This window comes from Pongo pygmaeus, chromosome 1 (genome assembly GCF_028885625.2).
Source record: "Pongo pygmaeus isolate AG05252 chromosome 1, NHGRI_mPonPyg2-v2.0_pri, whole genome shotgun sequence".
NCBI lineage: Eukaryota > Metazoa > Chordata > Mammalia > Primates > Hominidae > Pongo > Pongo pygmaeus.
The window spans coordinates 190,518,320-190,534,194 of NC_072373.2; the positions used below are offsets into that span (position 1 = coordinate 190,518,320).

At 40.4% G+C, this 15,875-nt stretch overlaps 1 protein-coding gene and 1 non-coding gene across 2 annotated transcripts in view; both read right to left on the reverse strand.

Annotated features, from left to right (window-relative positions):
• Positions 1–15,875, reverse strand: part of RLF (RLF zinc finger) — an 80,011-nt gene that overhangs the window by 52,914 nt on the left and 11,222 nt on the right. The window lies entirely within an intron of this gene.
• Positions 10,513–10,619, reverse strand: LOC129023040 (U6 spliceosomal RNA). Its single transcript, XR_008496645.1, has one exon. It is a non-coding gene; the product is annotated as a U6 spliceosomal RNA (small nuclear RNA).

Sequence of the window (15,875 nt, forward strand, 5' to 3'; positions counted from 1 at the left end):
ATATTTATTTTTTATAAAGTTTATGAAGAAAATTACCATATAGGCCAAATGCCAGTTTATTTGGTTACAATGGGGGGAATAGTCCTCTTACCACACAGGGTACCCTATTCCTCATACTGTGGCATCTGAGAAGTTATCTGGTGAGTATGGAATCTAAACCAAAAGAAAATGAAACCACAATAAAGCCTGATAAATTACGTGTGTCCTATCACTAAGAATTTGTCCAAATGATGGTGGAAAGCTGGCTTATGTTCTCCCTGGACAGTGTTGAAAAATCACTGCCAAATTCATGTTTGGGGACTCTCCTTCTGAGTTCCATGGAGTTGTTTTCTCTCTTGTTCATATATATCTTCCTTCTGACAACTGATTAGGTTTTGCCTATGCTTAATTGGTATATCTAGTTAAGACGTGAAGTATGTAGTACAGCCTAACATAAGCAGGATACAGCCTTCTCCCTGGAATACACATTCTGTCTGACTGGGCTAGGGAGTTTCTAACAGGCTTTTGGTTGGGGATACTTCTATAGGCAAGTCTTATTTTCAGAGGCTAGCTTTAACATGAGTGAAATACATCTTATCTGAATTCATTACCCTAGAATAATGTCTTCAAAGATTCCTAACTTCCTGTCTTTGATTTTTCTGCCTAAACAACTACAAATAGCTACAATAGTAGCACAGGATTCTGCTGGATTTTCTGCAGCTTTAGTTTCCACACAAATGGTCCCCGTATGAGTTCTGGTAACTGACTGTTAGCATCATCTTGATTACTTTAAAATTAAAAAAAGAGAGAGAGAGAAACAACTTACAAGGAAATATACCATAGACCATTATACCATATACAGTAAAAGTTCCCTTAACTAATATATTGCATTATCTGATCTTTGCATACCTGAATCATTATAGTCAGTTGAGCTATTTTTAGTATATCCACCTACTCAATTAAGTATCTTGCTACTTGGTCACAGTCACTTTAGATAAATGCCCTTCTGTAATTTCAGAAGAGCATCATGTCATCACTTAATCAAATCTCTAATTTTAATAAAATAAAAAAACTGCATAACATTATAAAACTGACCCCTAAGCAATCCTGCTTCCCAGCTGAATTAGTAGAGAAAGAATGCAGAATGGGTGTCTGTTATATAACTAAGATTTCACCTAATTTATTAAAATCAGCCAGGTGCTGTGGCTCACACCTGTAATCCCAGCACTTTGGGAGGCCGAGGCGGACGGATCACCAAGTCAAGAGATCGAGACCATCCTGGCCAACATGGGTGAAACCCCATCTCTAAAAATACAAAAATTAGATGGGAGTGGTGGCGCGCGCTTGTAGTCCCAGCTGCTCAGGAGGCTGAGGCAGGAGAATCTCTTGAACCCAGGAGGCAGAGGTTACAGTGAGCCAAAATTGTGCCACTGCACTCCAGCCTGGCAACAGAGCGAGACTTTCTCAAAAAAAAAAAAAAAGAAATTTATTTAAATCTATGTTACAAAAAAATTCTGGTTTAGGTCAGTAAGTTACTTACTGTCTGCATTGGCTAATCGAAGAATTAAGGAGTTTCAAAAATTTATATTTAGTGCCAGATTTTATGTTCCTTAAAGTCAGACATTATGTCTCATCAATCTTTATAGGCCTACCACTCCTCTACCCACTTCCACCCCCACAGGACATTCTCAAGTCTCACTAAATGTCTGCTGAATACATTCACCATTTTATTCATTTGACAAATATTTTTCAATAGATTATCACACATAAAGTGCTAGATGCGGTGGGGGCGGGCAGACATGTGGCCTATCCTCACAGAGCTTTCAGAATGAGTCAATACAACATGATGGCTGAAACCACACATGCAAATTAACCAACTGCTAACTAAAGTATGCAAAGAGAAGGACAGAGTGCATACAGATGGGGTTAGTCTTTCCACAATCCACCTGTCCACTTAGAATGCTCTTGCCACCAATCTAATAGCTTCTGACAGACATTCCACCAGGACTTCTATAAGTTACACAATTTCAAAGATTCAATACTCTTGAGGAACTTCCAGTTTGCTCTATACTAATTTATACTTTTTATATTCCTAAATTTTTACCCCCTCATGTGTTGGTTCAAATTAAGTACTGAGATCTCTTATACCCACTATAAGCATACTCTGGGTATGTGAAGAATGGCTGGAATAATCAATCTTCCTCATTATCACCTTTTTTTTTTTTTTTTTTTAAATTGAGAGTCTCATTCTATCACTGCTGGTGATCCTCCCACTTCAGCCTCCCAAGTAGCTGGGACTACAGGCATGAACCACTGTGGCTGGCCAGGCATTTTCTTTTCTTTTTTTTTTTTTTTTAATCAAGTCTCACTCTGTCGCCCAGGTTGGGGTGCAGTGGTGCAATCTCAGCTCACCGCAACCTTCACCTCCCAGATTCAAGTGGATCCTTCCACCTCAGGCTCCCGAGTAGCTGGGATTATAACTGTGCGCCACCAGGCTCGGTTAATTTTTCTGTTTTTAGTAGAAATGGGGTTTCACCATTTTGGCCAGGCTGGTCTCCAACTCTTGACCTCAAGTGATCCGCCTGCCTTGGCCTCTCAAAGTGCTGGGATTACAGGCAAAAGCCACCTCGCATCCAGCCTTTGTGTGTGTTTTTTTTTTTTTTTTTTTTTTTTTTTGAGACAGAGTCTCACTCTGTCGGCCCAGGCTGGAGGGCAGTGGCACGATCTTGGCTCACTGCAAGCTCCACCTCCCGGGTTCATGCCATTCTCCTGCCTCAGGCTCCCGAGTAGCTGGGACTACAGGCACCCGCCACCATGCCCAGCTAATTTTTTTTTTTTTTTTTTTTTTTTTTTTGTATTTTTAGCAGAGACGGGGTTTCACTGTGTTAGCCAGGATGGTCTCGAACTCCTGACCTGGTGACCTGCCCGCCTCAGCCTCCCAAAGTGCTGGGAGCCACTGCGCCCGGCTTTTTTTTTTTTTTTTAATGCAAGATTAGGTTGAAAGGATTACAGCCATCCAAATAACAGGATGGCTGTAATCCTTTCAACCTAATCTTGCATTTAAAAAACTGGACTAGGCACGGTGGCTCACGCCTGTAATCCAAGCACTTTGGGAGGCCGAGGCAGGTGGATCACTTGAGGTCAGGAGTTCGGACCAGCCTGGCCAACATGGTGAAACCCCATCTCTACTAAAAATACAAAAAGTAGCCGGGCGTGGTGGCGCATGCCTCTAGTCCCAGCTACTTAGGAGGCTGAGGCTGGAGAATTGCTTGAACCTGGCTAGAGTTCAGTGGTACAATCACAGCTCACTGTAACCTCAAACTCCTAGGCTCAAGTGATCCTCTCTCCCAACCACCTCAGCCCCCTGAGTAGCTAGGACTGGAGAAGTGCATCACCATGCCCAGCCAATTAAATTTTTTTTTTTTTTTGTAGGGACAGGGTCTCTTTGCTGCCCAGTCTGGTCTCAAAATTCCTGGGCCTCAAGTGGTCCTCCCCCCTTGGCCTCTCAAAGTGCTGGGATTACAGGTGTGAGCCACTGTACCCAGCCACGGTCTCTTATTTTTCTTTAGGAACTGAAATCACAACTGAAGAGAAAAGGGGCAATAAATTATAAAGATGACCTCCTAAAGTTCATTCTACAGTAACCAAATTAATGGCCTCTCTCTTTTGTTTCAGTAAACTCATTCCACAAATACCTACTGTTTTGTACTGTGCTGGGAAGTGAGGATGGAGACTCTATTCCTGCCCTTGAAAGGCTATGATATATACTAAGGGGTCAGATATATATGTAAAAAATTAGCTCACTTAGGCACCATATTTAACTATTCGGTGCTCTCATTCACATCCCAAGCAGATTACCCTCAAATTACTCTCTCAAGTCCTTGCTATATACCTCAACTGCCTATTACATATTTCCATCTGGATGTCCTATTCAAATCTCAAACTCAGCATGTCCAAAACCAAACATCTTCCCCAGCAAATATGCTCTTCCTCCTATGTTCCATCTGCCTCCTTTCAGGAGCCAGAGCTAAAAAACTATCTTTGAAACCACCACACCAAAGTTTGTTGATTCTATCTCAGAAATATCTTTGTCTCCTGTCCCTATGCTTTATCTCTGTAGTCATTCACCTAAACCAGGCCCCCAATATCCCTCATCTAGACTGCTACATTGGTTCACTTCTCTAGGCTAAATAACCTCTAGTTCTCTATATGTGTTATAATCACGTATGTCTGTACATTGAAAAAATTAATGTCCAAGGGGAAAATGACTAGAAGAAATTAACTAAAATGCTTACATGGTTAGCACTGAGGTAGGAGGAATACGAGCAATTTTTGTCATCTTTATACTTTTCTAAACTTCTCAAATTTTCTTTAATAAGCACGACTACATTTCCAAAGCAAAAAAAAAAATCTCCCCTCACCCTCAATTCTCTCTATATTTCTCACTACGTGGTTTCAAGGAGCTTGGCAGCATTCTGACTATTCTTTGAAACTATCAAGAAAGGAGAATTTCTTTCAGGATGGTCAAATTTAATGTTCAAAGAATACACTCCAATTTAAATTTCACATAGTTCAGGATTAACTTTCCTAATGAAATAATTATAGTTATATTTACTGAGCACATAGTATGGGTTAGGCACTTCCTAAGAGCTTTACAGGCCACTAAACTTATTTAATATGCACAACTCCATGAGCTAGGAGTTATTATCCGCCCATTTCAAAAATGAGGAGCCACTGTGAAGTTGTCTTTTGGGAATTTTTTTTTTTTTAATGAGGAAACATGAGAGATTGAATTATTTGGCCAAAGTCATCCAATAGGTAAGTGTAAGATTCAGGATTTGAACTAGAGCCATCTGGCTCCTCAGCCCACACTTAATCACCATGCTTTCTTTATGCCTTTTCACAATTCAACTATTTTAAGTGTGCTTTTAAATTCTGCCCCCTCACCCCCAGCATCAGCTTTAATATTTTGTAGCAAGTTGTGTCATGGTCATCATTTGGCCTTCTTCCTGAGTTTGCAACATCTAACTTCCATTCTAAAGTGAATGCTTCTGGGGAATATTTTCAAGCAATGGCACTGACAGATATCCTGTACTTCAGAATGCTGGTGGGTCACAGAAAAATGACAAAAGATAGCTAGTGTTTCTTTTTAAAGCTGTATGTTCTATGGCAATAGGAAGTTACGTGTTTTCTAATAGAGAGGGGTTTGGATTATTTCAAATTTTGCACATAAAGCAAGAAACCTGGATTTAAATTTCTCAACATGTGAAATTCCCAGAATTATACATTTCAGTAAAATGTGACTGCACTACAAGAGGTAGACTTCCAGGAAAGGGCAGCACTTGAGACGGATCTCTGAAGTATGAGCAAAAGTGAGGGGAACAGGAGGACTCCAAAGAAAGAACTTGAAAAAAGTCAGAAAAGATGAATAGACAACTAGATGACTAGAACAGATCGGAGTAAATGCTGAAGAGACTTAAATGTCAGTATGAGGAAGCACCTATTGATGGAGGTCTCCCATCAAGAGACTAAGCTGAGAGTGAGATGAAATGAAATGGGGAGAGAACAGCTGGCTGCTTACAACCAGAAAATTAAGCGGCTAGAGTAAATTAAACCCCCTAAGTCTTTAACATATGCTGCTACTATGCCCCCTGCCTCATCTTCTATATTGGTTATAGGTGGTTTTCTTAAAGCCAGTGATATGACTAACTTATCTATCTATCTATCTATCTATCTATCTATCTATCTATCTATCTATACTTTTTTCATCCATCCTGATTAAATTTCACTGGATTCAGTCCATCAATCTCAGCCTACTAAGATTATTTTTAGATACCGATTCTGCCACAGGATTTAACTATGCTTTCTAGTTTTATTTCATTTTCAATTTTTAAAAATGCCTTTTACTGTCTTGTCATAAGTAACACTGTTAAATACATATGCAAAAATAAAAATTTAATAACCCATAATACCACCACCCAGAAACAGACCGCTATTAACAGGCAATACATTAAGCTTGAGGGGTTTTCCTTTTCTTTTCTTTTCTTTTTTTTTTAGAGACGGAGTCTCCCTCTGTCACCAGGCTGGAGTGCAGTGGCGCAATATGCGCTCACTGCCACCTCCGCCTCTCAGGTTCAAGAGATTCTCCTGCCTCAGCCTCCTGAGTGGCTGGGATTACAGGTGCTCGCCACCATGCCTGGCTAATTTTTTGTATCTTTAGTAGAGACGGGGTTTCACCATGTTGGCCAGGATGGTCTCGATCTCTTGACCTCGTGATCTGCTCACCTCGGGTTCCCAAAGTGCTGGGATTACAGGCATGAGCCACCATGCCGGCCGCTTGAGGGTTTTTTTAAATGCCTAAACCGAACATTTTAATAGAATCATGCTATAACGTCTTTCCATTTATTGTAAAGTTTTCTTCAATGTCAGCGTTTTTATGGCTGCACAACTTTGTGTGGATACAATTTATTACCCAATTATTTATTTATGGACATAATGGCTTCTAACTTTGCAGTATTATATATAAAATATTAAGATGAACACCCCTATAACACTAAAATGAGCACCCCTTATCTAATTTTTCCCATGTATCCATGACAATTTTCTTATAATAATGTCCTATAAATGGAATTGCTGGGTGCATAATTTTTAAGGCTTTACACAGTGTCAAATTCTGCTCCGGAAAATTTGTTCCAATGTACATTCCTATTATTGGTGTTACAGGGTGACAGAGTGAGGAGCTGTAACAATTATTAGATATTATAATTTTAATATAACTTGTGAGGATCAGCTTAATAGAAGAAATACAATACTTTGTTTATTCAGTTTACATTCTTTTCATCACTGTTGCAGTTCAAGAAATTTTTCATATATTCCTTTAATAATCTAAACACCTAATTACTACAGAGTTATCCATAAAAGACACACAGACCAATGGAACCTAACAGAAAGCCAAGAAATAAATCCTTGTATATGTGGTCAAATGAAAATGATTTTCACCTAGGGTGCCAAGACCATTCAAAGGGAAAAAGACAGCATTTTCTTTTCTTTTCTTTTCTTTTCTTTTTGAGATGGAGTCTCGCTCTGCTGCCCAGGCTGGAGTGCAGTGGTGGTGCCATCTCGGCTCAATGCAACCTCCACCTCCCAGGTTCAAGCGATTCTCCTGTCTCATTCTCCCAAGTACTTGGTACTACAGGCACAAGCCACCACACCTGGCTAATTTTTGTATTTTTAGTAGAGATGGGGTTTCGCCATATTGGCCAGGCTGGTCTCAAACTCCTGACCTCAAGTAATCCATCCACCTTGGCTTCCCAAAGTGCTGGGATTACAGGCGTGAGCCACTGCAGCTGGCCAAAGACAGCCTTTTCATTCAACAATGTTAGGAAAACCAAATATTCACATACAATAGACTGAAGCGGGACCTTACCTTACACCATATACATAAACCAACTTGAAATGGATCAAAGATCTAAACATATGAACTAAAATGATAAAACTTCAGGAGAAAATATAGATAAATAGCTTCATTACATTGGATTTGGCAATTATTGTTTGACTATGATACCAAAAGCACAAGCAACACAAATAAAAATATATAAACTGGACTTCATCAAAATTAAAAACTTCTGTGCATCAAAGGACACTATCAAGAGAGTAAAAAGGAAACCCATAGAATGGGAGAAAATACAGCAAATCATATATCTTTTGATGCATTAATATCTAAACACATAAAGACCTCCTAAAACTCAACAACACAAAACAAGCCAATTAAAAATTGGGCAGAAGACTTGAAAAGACATTTCTCCAAGGAAGACATACAAATGGCCAATAAGCACATGAAAAGATGTGAAACACCACTAATTAGGGAAATCCAAATCAAAACCACAATGAGATACGACTTCGCACCCATTAGGATGACTATTATGTAAAATAAAAGAGGTCAGGCCAAGTGGCTCACACCTGTAATCCCAGCACTTTGGGAAGCCAAGGCAGGTCCATCACTTGCGGTCAGGAGTTCGAGACCAGCCTGGCCAACATGGTGAAACCCTGTCTCTACTGAAAAAAATACAAAAATTAGCTAGGCATGGTGGTGGGCGCCTATAATCCCAGCCACTCAGGAGGCTGAGGCAGGAGAATCACTTGATTCCGGGAGGCAGAGGTTACGATGAGTCAAGATCATGCGACTGCACTCCAGCCTGGGTGACAGAGCAAGACCCTGTCTCAAAAAGAAAAGAAAAGAAAAGAAAAGAAAAGAACAGAACAAGTGTTAGCAAGGGTGTGGAGAAATAGGAACCCTTGTGCATTGCTGGTAGAAATGTAAAATGCTACAGTGGTTTGGAAAATGGTATGGTGGTTCCTCCAAAAATTAAACAGAAATACCATACGATCCAACAATTTCATTTCAGTGTACACATCCCAAAGAAGTGACAGCAGATCTTAAAGAGGTATTTGTACACGCGTGTTCACAGCAGCATTATTTACAATAGCCAAAAGGAGGAAGAAACCCAAGTGTTCATGAACAGATGAACAAAAGTGATATATCCATAAAATGGAGTATTATTCAGTCTTAAAGGGGAAGAAAATTCTGACACGATACAACATGATATATCTTGAGGACACTATATTAAGTGAAATATGGCAGTCACAACAAGACAAATACTGTACAATTTCACTTATATGAGGTACCTAAGAATAGTCAAATTCATAGAGACAGATAGTAGAATGATGGTTGCCAGAAGGTGAAGAAAAAAGGGAATGGGGAGTTAGTATTTAATGGGTACACAGTTTCACTTTGGGAAGATGACAAAGTTCTGGAGATGGATGGATGGATGGAGGTAATGGTTGCACAACAATGTGAATGTACTTAATGCCACTAAGTTGTACACTCAAATGGTTAAGATGGCAAATTCTATGTTATGTATACTTTACCACAATAAAAGTACCAAAAAAAAAAAAAAAGAGTTAACTTTAAGTCTAGAGATTTTAGATTCGAAATTTTCAAGAAACTGAAGTGGATGAACATGCAAAAGGAAGACGACGGGGGCTGGGGGCAGAGAGGATAAATTCAAACTATCCTCCATTTCTGCATTAGCGAACCATTATTACTAAAAGGACTGATTTACAATACTTCTTAAATCTGGAGATTGTAAAGTTCAAACTTTATCATGCTGGGTAAAAGTATTACAATTCTGAGGTAGTTGTGTAACAACAGAGGGAAATAACAGGCATTCTGGCTACAGTTTTCAAATCTCTGCCCCATCAATTACCAGATAACCTCTCCAGGTCTCATTTTCTGACATCAGTCAACTGAAATTGACTACCCATTTTGTACCTGCATCCTACAAAATAGCTTTTTTAAATACGGTGGTAAAGGCTGGGTGTGGTGGCTCATGCCTGTAATCCCAGCATTTTGGGAGGCCCAGGCAGGTGGATCACCTGAGACTGGAAGTTCCAGACCAACCTGGCCAACATGGCGAAACGCTGTCTCTATTAAAAATACAAAAATTAGCCGGGCGTGGTGGCACAGGCCTGTAGTCCCAACTACTGGGGAAGCTGAGGCAGGAGAATCACTTGAACCCGGGATGTGGAGGCTGCAGGGAGCTGAGATCGCACCAATGCTCTCCAGCCTGGGCGACACAGCGAGACTCCATCTCAAAAAATAAAAATAAAAAATGGTGGTAAGGCTGGATACCAGTGGCTCATGCCTATAATCCCAGCACTTTGGGAGGCCAAGGCGGGAGGACTGCTTGAGTTCAGGAGTTCGAGACCAGCCTGGGCTAAATATATCAAGCCCTCATCTCTGGGGGAAAAAAAAAAACACAAAACAAAAAAGACCATAGCAAGATCCCATCTCTCCAAAAACAAAAACAAAAAAAACACCAAAGACAGCTTTGGGTTCAAACTATTTTTTCAAAATGGTGGTAAAATACATACAAAATTTACCATCTAAACAATTTTTAAGTATATATTTCTGTGGTATTAAGTATTCACATTGTTACATTGTTGTGCTGCCACTCGAACATCTACCCACTGAACTCCTGTCATCTTACAAAGCTGAAACTCCGAACTCATTAAAAAACAACTCCCCATTCTCCCCTCCTTCTAGCCCTTGGCAACCACTATTCTATTTCCTGTCTCTATGTGCTATATAGCTTTCATAGCATATTATATTTTGTTTGAAAATGCAACATAAGAGTGTGGTATTGGCATCAGAGTAGACAAACAGATCAATGAAACAGAATAGAATCCAGAATGAGACACACATGTACAGCTAATTTTCAATAAGGTGCAAAGGCAATTCAGTGGAGAAAGCATAGATTTTTCAACAAATGGTGCTGCAACTTTTAAAAAAATCACTCATATATATAGCTATAGATATACTTATATAACACTCATATATATCTATTGATATATCCATATACCTATCTATATATATATGTTTTTATTTTTATTTTTTTGTGAGCCAAAGATTTATCTGTTCATTTACTGCATTTGAAGTACTCTTCGACGGCATCCTTGGCCTGAGACTCCCTGAAAAATATAGAACACTTCAAAAATTTGCAGGTCATCTTTGCACAGGGGCCAGGCTAATCTTCTCCGTATCGTTCCAATTTTAATGTATGTGCTGCTGAAGCAAGCACGAGTGATTTTTTAAAAGTTCTTTAGATATACCTATATCTAAAGAACTTTCCATCCATCCCTCACACCATATATAAAAATTAACTCCAAATGAATCATAGAATTAAATGTAAAACCTAAAACCATACAATCTCCAGAAGAAAACAGCAGAACATCTCTGTGGTCTCGGATTAGACAGATTTTTTAGATATAATGGGAAAAACACAATTTATCAATATTAAGAATTTATGTTCTTAGAAATACACTGTTGGCTGGCGCAGTGGCTCACGCCTGTAATCCCAGCACTTTGGGAGGTGGAGGCGGGCAGATCACGAGGTCAGGAGATAAGAGACCCTCCTGGCTAACACCGTGAAACCCTGTCTCTACTAAAAATACAAAAAAAAAAAAATTAGCCAGGCGCGGTGGCAGGTGCCTGTAGTCCCAGCTACTTGGGAAGCTGAGGCAGGAGAATGGCATGACCCCGGGAGGCAGAGCTTGCAGTGAGCTGAGATCACACCACTGCACCCCAGCCTGGGTGACAGAGCAAGACTCGGTCTCAAAAAAAAAAAGAAAGAAAGAAATACACTGTTAAGGCCGTTTGTGGTGGCTCACACTGATAATCCCAGCACGGGCAGATCACTTGAGGTTAGAAGTTCAAGACCAGCCTGGCCAACATGGCGAAACCCTGTCTCATCTAAAAATACAAAAATTAGCCGGGTGTGGTGGCAGGCGCCTGTTCCCAGCTACTCAGGAGTCTGAGGCAGGAGAATCGCTTGAACGTGTGAGGTGGAGGTTGCAGTGAGTCAAGGTCGCGCCATTGCACTCCTGCCTGGGTGACAAAGTAAGACTCGGTCTCAAAAAAAAAATTAATTAATTAAAAAAAGAAAGAAATATACTGTTAAGAGAATAATAAAAAGAGAGAAGGCACAACCTAGGGAGAAAATCTTTGCAAAGCATATATCAGAAACACAAACACAACACCTCTCAAAATTCAACAATAAGAAAACAATTATTTTTCAATGGCAAAGATTTGGACACTTCGTCAAAGAAGACAGAAGGATGGCAAACAAACATATGAAAAGACACGTGACATAAGTAATTAGGGCCAGGCACAGTGGCTCACGCCTGTAACCCCAGCATTTTGGAAGGCCAAGGCAGGAGGATCGTTTGAGACCAAAAGTTCGAGACCAACCTGGGCAATGTGGCAAAATCCCGCCGTTACAAAAAAATTAGCCAGGTGTGGTGATACAAGCCTGTGGTCCCAGCTATTTGGGAGGCTGTCGTGGGAGAATCACCTGAGCCTGGGAGGCAGAGGCTGCAGTAAGCCAAGATCACACCACTGCAGCCTGGGTGACAGAGTGAGACCCTATCTCAAAATTTTAAAAAGCCATTAGGGAAGTGCAAATTAGAATCACAATGAACTAACAGTAATATTAGAGTGGCTAAAATGAAAAACACTGGCCACACCAAGTGTTAGTGAGGAGATAGAAAACTAGAACTCTCATACAGTGCTGATGTGAATGTAAAATACAACTACTCTGGAAAACCTGTCATCTGACCCAGCCATTCCACCTAGGAATTTACCCAAAAGAAAAGAAAAAGCATCTGTCCATACAAAGACTTCCACACAAAATGTTCATAACAGCTTGATTTGTAGTAGTCAAAAACTGGAAACAATTCAAATGTCTATCAACAGGTAAATAAATAAACAAATCATGATATATCCATATAATGAATACTCATCAATAAAATAAACTACTGATATACACAAGATGAATGAATTTCAATAATTATACAGAGAGATGCCAAAAAAGAGAGACTATATGATTATAGTATTTATATAAAATTCTTAAAAATGCAATCTAATTTATAGACACAGCAAATCAGTAGTTAAGTGGGGATGGGAGGGTATGTATACAACAGGAGGGTAAGAAAGGGAATACAAAGCAGTAGGAAGAAACTTATAGGGATGATGGATATAATCATAATCTTGATGGTTTCATGGATATTAAGATATGCCAAAGCTCACTAAATTGTACTTTTTTTTTTTTTTGAGATGGAGTCTTGTTCTGTCACCCAGGCTGGAGTGCAGTGGCACAATTCTGCTCACTGCAACCTCCACTTCCCGGGTTCAAGAGATTCTCCTGCCTCAGCCTCCCGAATAGAATGAGAATTATTATTATTTTTTTGAGTCGGAGTCTCGCTCTGTCGCCCAAGCTGGAGTGCAATGGCTCGATCTCAGCTCACTGCAACCTCCGCCTCCCGGGTTCAAGCAATTCTCCTGCCTCAGCATTCCGAATAGAATGAGAATTATTATTATTTTTTTGAGTCGGAGTCTCGCTCTGTCGCCCAGGCTGGAGTGCAATGGCTCGATCTCAGCTCACTGCAACCTCCGCCTCCCGGGTTCAAGCGATTCTCCTGCTTCAGCCTCCCGAATAGAATGAGAATTTTTTTTTTTTTTCTGAGTCGGAGTCTTGCTCTGTCACCCAGGCTGGAGTGCAATGGCTCGATCTCAGCTCACTGTAACCTCCGCCTCCCGGGTTCAAACAATTCTCCTGCCTCAGCCTCCCAAGCAGCCGGGATTACAGGCACCTACCACCACGCCCAGCTAATTTTTGTATTTTTGGTAGAGACAGGGTTTCACCATACTGGCCAGGCTGGTCTCAAACTCCTGACCTCATGATCTGCCTGCCTAGGCCTCCCAAAGTGCTGAGATTACAGGCGTGAGACACTGTGCCTGGCCAGAATGAGAATTTTAAGTGAAATCTTGTTAAGTTCAAATATACATATATGTTCTCCATTTCACGTCACAATAAAACACAAGATTGATCCAAATGTGATGTTTTATGCACATTTACTGTTAGAACTTTATGGGAACGTCTGGTCTAGATTTAACTCCCCCTTCCACCCCCACCATAACAGAAAAGAGTCTTGGTTCTCCTGCTCAGGCTGGAACGCAGTGGCACAAACACAGCTCACTGTAACCTCAAACTCTTCAGCTTAAGGGATTTCCTGCCTCAGCTTCCCAAATAGCTAGGACACCACAATGCCCAACTAACTTTTAAGAAGTTTTTGTAGAGACAGGGTCTCACTACGTTGCCCAGTCTTGGTCTTGAACTCCCGGCTTCAAGAGATCCTCCCGCCTTGGCCTCCCAAAGCACTGGGATTACAGGTGTGAGCCACTGTGCTTGGCCCCTTGATTTAACATTTTCATTGACAATGTCCTTCAAGGACTGAAATCAAGATTTCACTATGAAGAAAAAACCAAATAAAGAGAGTGAGCATAACTAATGCAAATACTTTCAGTTCTAATCAGTAGTTTCCACTGGCATGGGCATTTATTCTACAGGGGCAAATAATCCATCAGGGAGAAGGAATATAATATTAATACTTATATTCAAATGAGTTTTTAAAAATCTCACCCCTTTTATGTATTTCTGTGTCTGTTTTATACAATATATAGGTATGGTACAAATAAAACATACTTTTAAAAGATTAATTTATTTTGATAAGAATATACAAGACAAATATTTGGAGATGACTTAGAAAATAAATCTTATATAGCAAACATTTTTCAATAGAGTTATATAAATTTTGGAGCAGAATCAAACCTTAAAGAGCATCTCATTTAGGGAGCAATATGAGGCCCCCAAATAACAAGCTGACTTGCCCCAAGGTCATACATCCATTTGGTGGCACTCTATTTGAAAACATATAAAGGTCACTTTTTTTTTTTTTTTTTTTGAGACAGAGTCTCACTCTGTCACCCAGGTTGGAGTGCAGTGGTGCAATCTTGGCTCACTGCCACCTCTGTCACCCGGGTTCAAGCGATTCTCCTGCCTCAGCCTCCCGAGTAGCTGAGATTACAGGCGCCTGCCACTGCGCCTGGCTAATTTTTGTAGTTTTAGTAGAGACGGGGTTTTACCATCTTGGCCAGGCTGGTCTTAAACTCCTGACCTCATGATCCACCCACCTCAGCCTCCCAAAGTGCTGGGATTACAGGCGTGAGCCATCATGCCCGGCCAGGTCACAATATTTTTTAAAGTTAGCAAATGGAAAGCACTACAGTCTTTCCAGTTATTCAGCTATGACTTAGTCTTCCAGAGTTTAGAAGAACTGATTATAAGAGATCAGTAAATGATCAATAAATGACTACACTGACAAACCTCTCACAGAGCCACCATCAATCACAAAAGTGTATCACACATTCCAATGGCTTCAGGTTAGGCTATATCTCTAATTATAATTCTTTGGACATGTTCTGCTTCATGAGAACTTCAAAGAGACCTAAAATCTCAAGATTACATGATCAGCCTGGCACGGTGGCTCACGGCTATCATCCCAGCACTTCGGAAGGCCAAGGTGGGCGGATCACTTGAGGCCAGAAGTTTGAGACCAGCCTGGCCAACATGGCGAAACCCCTTCTCTACTAAAAATACAAAAAATTAGCTGGGTGTGATGGCACACACCTGTAATCTCAGCTACTCAGGAAGCTGAGGCATGAAAATCGCCTGAATCCAGGAAGCAGAGGTTGCAGTGAGCTGAGATTGTAACACTGCACTACAGCCTAAGCAACAGAGCAAGGCTCTGTCTTTAAAAAAAAAAAAAAAAGATTACATGATCATAATGATTGGACAAAATCTAGTTTTAATGACTTTTAACAACATTTTTAAATAGTCATAATATATGAAAAAGGTAAACCTCACAAGAAAAAAAATTAAATGTCTGATACATATAAAAATACCTGAATGTAGGCCAGGTGCGGTGGCTCACGCCTGTAATCCCAGCGCTTTGGGAGGCCAAGGCGGGAGGATCACCTGAAGTCCGGAGTTCAAGACCAGCCTGACCAACATGGAGAAACCCTATCTCTACTAAAAATACAAAATTATCCTGGCGTGGTGGCGCATGCCTGTAATCCCAGCTACTCAAGAGGCTGAGGCAGGAGAATCGCTTGAACCTGGGAGGCAGATATTGCAGGGAGCCGAGATCGCACCATTGCACTCCAGCCTGGGCAATAAGAGCAAAATTCTGCCTCAAAAAAAAAAAAAAAACCCTGAATGTTACTAAAATGCAAATTAGTGTAACAATCTGATAATTCTTTCCTATCACATTGTCAAATATTAATAAGTTTAATAATACAAGCATTGGCAAGGATTTAGTAAAACGGGGACTCCCAAACACTACTGGCGGAAGTACATATTCAACTTTTTGTAAGCAAGTATCCATCAAAACTTAAACATTCTCTCAATCCAGTAATTTCTTTTTTTGAGTCGGTGTCT